At 40.0% G+C, this 5,586-nt stretch overlaps 1 pseudogene; it reads right to left on the minus strand.

Moving 5' to 3' along the window:
• Positions 1 to 256: 256 nt before the first annotated feature.
• LOC148044998 (uncharacterized) lies at positions 257 to 1,456 on the minus strand (annotated as a pseudogene).
• Between the last annotated feature and the right edge of the window lie 4,130 nt (positions 1,457 to 5,586).

Genomic DNA, 5,586 nt, shown 5'->3' on the forward strand with positions numbered 1-5,586 from the left:
AAAAAAACAAAAGAAAAGAAATAATTAATTCAGCCTTTAAATCTTTCCTTAAATACATAACTATACCATTTTTCTTCTCCGGAGCAGATGCCACAAAATGTATTCCCAATCTTGCATTCATCAAATATTTCTAGTCATTTGTTCTAATATGTGTTTCTTGAAACAAATTACATCATTTTTGAATTGTTTCAAATGGTGAAATATTTTTTCCCTTTTTTGTGGTGGATTTAAGCCATTAACATTCCAGGTTAAAAATTTAATTGTCATCTTTGACCCCCTGAAGCTTTTTAAGAGCCACCTGGAAATCCTGCTGGAATTTCTTCTTTGGTCTGGCTCCCCCCATAGCTTCTGTATTTGTGTTTGTAGTTTCCTGGATTGTTGTCTGAGCTTGTTGCATCTTTAATTCTTGTTCTTTACGTTTGGTTGCCACTCGAGTTTGTCTTTGTTCCATAATTCCTTCTGTCTCCTCAAGTAATTCCAGGGCTTGAGCAGCACCCGCTTGTAGCTGGATATCTTCCTGTCTAGCCTCCCCTGCTTCTTTTCTTCTTCTGGATCCTGGAGATGCTGGGTATCCAGCCTTTAGTACATTACTGTAAAAATCTCTTGCCTTCCAAACTGAATTAAGACGATAGCTTTCTCCTAAATAATTCACCACCAATCCGGCTGGAACCTCCCATCTGTACTGTATCTGGCGATTTCTAAGTTCGTCCACTAGGAATGCATAGTCCTTTCTGGATCTCAACATTTTAGGGAGAATTTCCTTCAATACTACCACCTCCTGACCTGCTACCTGTAATTTGTTTTTATAAGTCGCTTGTAATATTCCATTGCTTGTTTTCCTGGTGACAAAATAGATTACAATATCTCTTGGTAGTTGTCTCTGTCTAGCAATCCATGAATTAACACAGTAAATTTTGTCAAGCTACCAATCATATTCTGCCTTGGGTTCGCCAATTAGTTGAGCAAAGGCTTCTGCAAAAATCTCTTTCAAATTTTCTTGGCTATTTTCTTTCAGGCCTCTTATTCTCAAAGCAAATTCCATCACTCTATATTGTATCATTGTAACTTCTGCCTCTGACTTTTCGATCTTGATTTGAGCCTCATCAACTTTGTTCTCCAAATTCACATTAGACTGATTAATTTCTTCCACCCTATCCTCCAGTGATGTTACATAACCAAGCAAACCCTTAAATGCATCTACTATGTCTTCTCTTATTTGTTGATTGCAAGTTTGGATTAAATCCTTAATTTCAGACATTTCGTCAGACACATCTTTAAAAGCAGTTGTAATTTTTCCTTCCAAAACAGAGGCTTGTTCCTTTAAAGCCCCTTGGAGGGCTTCAAGTGTCAAAGTTTGTGTGTCCGCTGGGGGTAATAGGGACTGCAATTTGTGTGTCTGGGCTGGGGAACTTCCAGCACTCTTAGAAGCACTTAATTTTGTTTGCTTTGAAGCCATTTCCAAATTTTCAAATCACACTTTTCAGCAACCAAATTATTGAGTCCAAAGAGTCCACCTAATCCCCAGATTTGTTCAATCTTATAGCTTGTTAGTAAACCAATGCTGTTTTGTTTACTCTTGAGCTCTTGGTTCTTTTAACAACATTAACAAGCACTTAACAAATACTTTGCTTTTTAAGTTTCACTTTCACCACACCCTTTGATGTTCTGGCACCATCTTCCCCTTTGTTCCCCTTAATCTTCACAGAAGGAAGTGATACTACATCAGAGTTAAGGTTTGTACTTGCAATTGTAATCACTCCTGTCTTTGCTCTGCCTGCATCTTATTCAAATGTAGATAAAAACGTTGATTGCAGGGATGGTCGTGGCGTTTTGTTTCTGCTGCAGCAGAAGCGTCACTCGAAGCGGAGCAATGTCGGGCTGCTGGGAAGCTCTCACCCTTCGAGCCCCAGAATTGCTCCTGGGGCTCTAGGGGAGCTCTACCCTTGCCCAGCTGCTCACCTCCCTCTCTTTTCCCGAGGGGAGAGTTTTCAAGCCTTTAGACAGCTGATTTACGCTGTTCTAGCAGCTAAATGTGATCATGGGGCTGGCACTCCCAAAGGAGTGTCCTTCAATGCCTACAGTGCCACCGGAAGTCAGTTAAAAATCTTAAGATACACAGAAAAAAGAGTTAATGAAGGGGATAGATATTCAGATAGTCAAGAAACTTAAATACCTATGTAGGAAGGTAGCATCCATCCCCCTCCTAGAAAATATTAAATGAAATATTTTAGGAAATATTAAAAGGGCAGAATATTTCCCCTAAAAGGAAGGCAGAAACTCATCCCCCACCACCTTTGTTAATGGGCCATTAAGGCCTGGGCCAGTCTATTCTACGTAACAAAGATTCAAGAAGAGCCATGATAGGAATTGGCCAAAGCCTACATCATCACCCAGCAAGGCTCAACCAAGCCTGGGACACAGACAACCTATAAAGTTACCCATGCATGGCCCTATGGGAGTCTGACAACCAAACAGAACACAAGCTCAAATTCAAAGCCCAACATAGCCCAACAGAGGGCATAAAACCCAGGCATTCTCAGCATCTATTCCCTTTTTCTTTTGCCAGGATCTCAAATCATGTGATCCGGTTCACCATTAAACCATCTTTCTAAGCAGTCTCCATGTTTCCAGTGTCTTTCTTCCCACTTGGAATTGAACCCAGATGGACATTTCTTCCAACACCTAAGAATCTAATTAACAGCAAGATGTGCAACCATTAAAGAAGATAATTATTATAAAATATTCAACAAATTAAAACAGACTTGGAGAAGTGGGGAACTTAGCCATTGTCACTGACAGGAAGAATAGCTACTATAAAAATAAATATCTTACTGAGATTGTTGACTACAAACAAGTTCACAAAGATTGTTGTTGACTACAAACAACAACATAATAAAATAACAAAAATGGTGCTGGGAAATCTGCAAGAAATACTATTTGCTTGCAACTAAGAACTAACGGGACCACAAAATAACAATTAGTAGAAAACAAAGAAATTAAAGTGGTCTGGGACTTTGCAAACGTTTCACTTCTCATCCAAGAAAGGGGATTAGAAACTGAGATTTGCAGATTTATTGTGCTTTAAAAGGGTCCACCACAGTTATAAGAGCAAGGTAACTGATCTTATTGATTCCCAGCACTCAAACTCATAGAAAGTCAACATCTGCCTATCTCAAGTTCTTGGGAAATAATTGATACATGGATAAAAATGGCAAATCCAGTCCAAACCTCTGGCTGGTCATGTGACAAGCCATAATGATAATGCCACAATAAAGAAGGAAGATTATATCAATTGACTGATAAGGAACAATCATCAAGAGCACATGGTGAATATGGTGAACTCCCATCCTCACCTTATCCAGAGATTCCAAATAACCAGTCTACTCACAGTTCCTTGGTTTTTCCTGTGGTCGATGGCTCTGGTTTCACAAAGCCATATTCTATTTACCATACCCCTCTCGAGGTCCTCCCAAATGTGCTTTTTCAAAAGGCAACTGGACTTCCTTTGTTTTTTCCTGAAGGCATTTCACTTCTCATCCAAGAAGCTTCTTCAATTCTGACTGAATGGAGGAAAATTGAAGGATTTATATTCCTTGCAGTCATTTGCACATTAGCACTCTCTGGGAGACATTGAGGCCACTTGGAGGCTTATCTGTCGAGCCCAAATTTGACATGTGTAGCTATTTTATTTAGCTCTCTGTTATACTCATTTATTCCTTTTTCTTTCTTTTAATCCTTTAAGGGGGTTTTCGGGCTCGCCACATTCTTAAGGTGGGGGGAAGGAGGAAACAGATAGTGAACATTGGTTTGGCTACGTGACCTTCTTTCCTGTAGCAACAGAGGCTGCTCCTGCTGAGAACGGAAGGTGGAGTTTGAAGACATCAGGCAATATGGATTGAGTGTTTATTGGAGAACGTGACTTTTGAGGGATGTTTCTAATTTACAATATTATGTGGTGTAATTCCGGTTTGTGTCGGATCCAGAATTACAACAGACTTTGCCAATTTGATGTCTATCTGAACAAAAAGAAATTTGTTTTCGAAGATGGACTTTGCGCATTTCTTTTTTGAATGAGTTTCATCACTTGGAAACCTGACATTATCTGTACCCTCAGGGTCACCTGAACACTGCAAATGCACGTGGAACCTTCTTGGACCTGTTGAAAGGACTGTGTTGTAAACAAGAGATGTGGCATTGTATCCCTCCCCCGCAGTTAAGAGGGGGCTGTTCAATTTTAATGTAGATGTTTCACCAAACCAATGGTCCTTTCTGTCCAGAATGTGTACTTTGCTATGTTCAAAAGAGTGACCCATGTCTTTCAAATGAGTCCCTCCGGGAATAGGGCGACATGGAAATGTAATAAATACAATACAAATGCTGATGGACTGCTGTATCTTACTCTAATGGGTTTACTCTATATTGTGCATGTGTTTGTGAAATGGTTGTTTTGTTTCTCCAATATATAGATCTGCATATATTTCACTGTGTTGTACAATTTGTTGGACAAGCTTCTGCCTTATTTTGGGGCTTAAAGGGTGTGTATATATGCTGTGTTGGTTGAAAATCTTCCAGAGTTTTTCAAATATTCCTACAGCGTATGGAATGACAACTTTGTTTCATTTGTTTTCTCTCCTTGTCTGTTATGGAGGACTTTCTGTTGGGTATTTTTTTGGATTTGATGAAAGCCGAGTTGGGATAACAGGAATTCTGAGGGTTTCCTTGGTTTGTTTTAGTTCATTTTCTTTTCTATCTTTGCTAGTAGGCAAACTTTCAGCCTGGTGTTGGAGGGTTTGTATTACTCCCATTTTATGTTCTAGTGGATAGTGAGAATAAAAATGCAAATATTGATCTGTGTGGGGGAGTTTTCTGTAAACTTCAATGTTAAGGTTTCTGCACAGTCCAGAAAGGCCATATTATTTTCCTTAACATCTTCCTGAGTGAACTTAATGTATCTGTCCACAGAGTTGGTGTGTTGGGTGAAGGATTCCATTTCCTATGTTTTAATCTTGACCCAAGTATTGTCGACATAGCTATTCCAGTCCGTGAGTGAAATTCCTATGAAGTTGTTTAGGACTTTGGTTCCTACCTCTCCATGGAGAGATCAGCCATAATGGGGAACACAGTTGAACACAGTTATTTTGCCACTATTGTGACAGCTTTAGTTGTTGGAATGCAGGTGAAGAGTGAAGTCACATCATAAGAAACCATAGTCTTGTCTGGATCCAGTTTTAGTTTCAAAGCCTTGCTGATCATTTTTTTTTTGAATGAACTAAAGATTAATTATGTTAGAAATAAAAGGAAGGAATATAAAGCTTATTTATTTGATCACTTGAGAGACCGCCTCCTGCTGATTACCTCCCAAAGACCCATTAGATCCCACAGATTAGGCCTCCTCCGAATTCCATCTGCCGGCCAATGCCGGCTGTCAACCACCCGGAGGAGGGCCTTCTCTGTGGCTGCTCCGGCCCTCTGGAATGATCTCCCCATGGAGATTCAGACCCACACCACCCTTCAGGCTTTCCGTAAAGCCGTTAAGACCTGGCTGTTCCAGCAGGCCTGGGGCTATTGTGTTCCATCCCCTACTCG

This window comes from Thamnophis sirtalis, unplaced genomic scaffold (genome assembly GCF_051295495.1).
Source record: "Thamnophis sirtalis isolate CommonGarterSnake01/CBP01778 unplaced genomic scaffold, rThaSir2_p1.2 scaffold_6, whole genome shotgun sequence".
Lineage (NCBI taxonomy): Eukaryota > Metazoa > Chordata > Lepidosauria > Squamata > Natricidae > Thamnophis > Thamnophis sirtalis.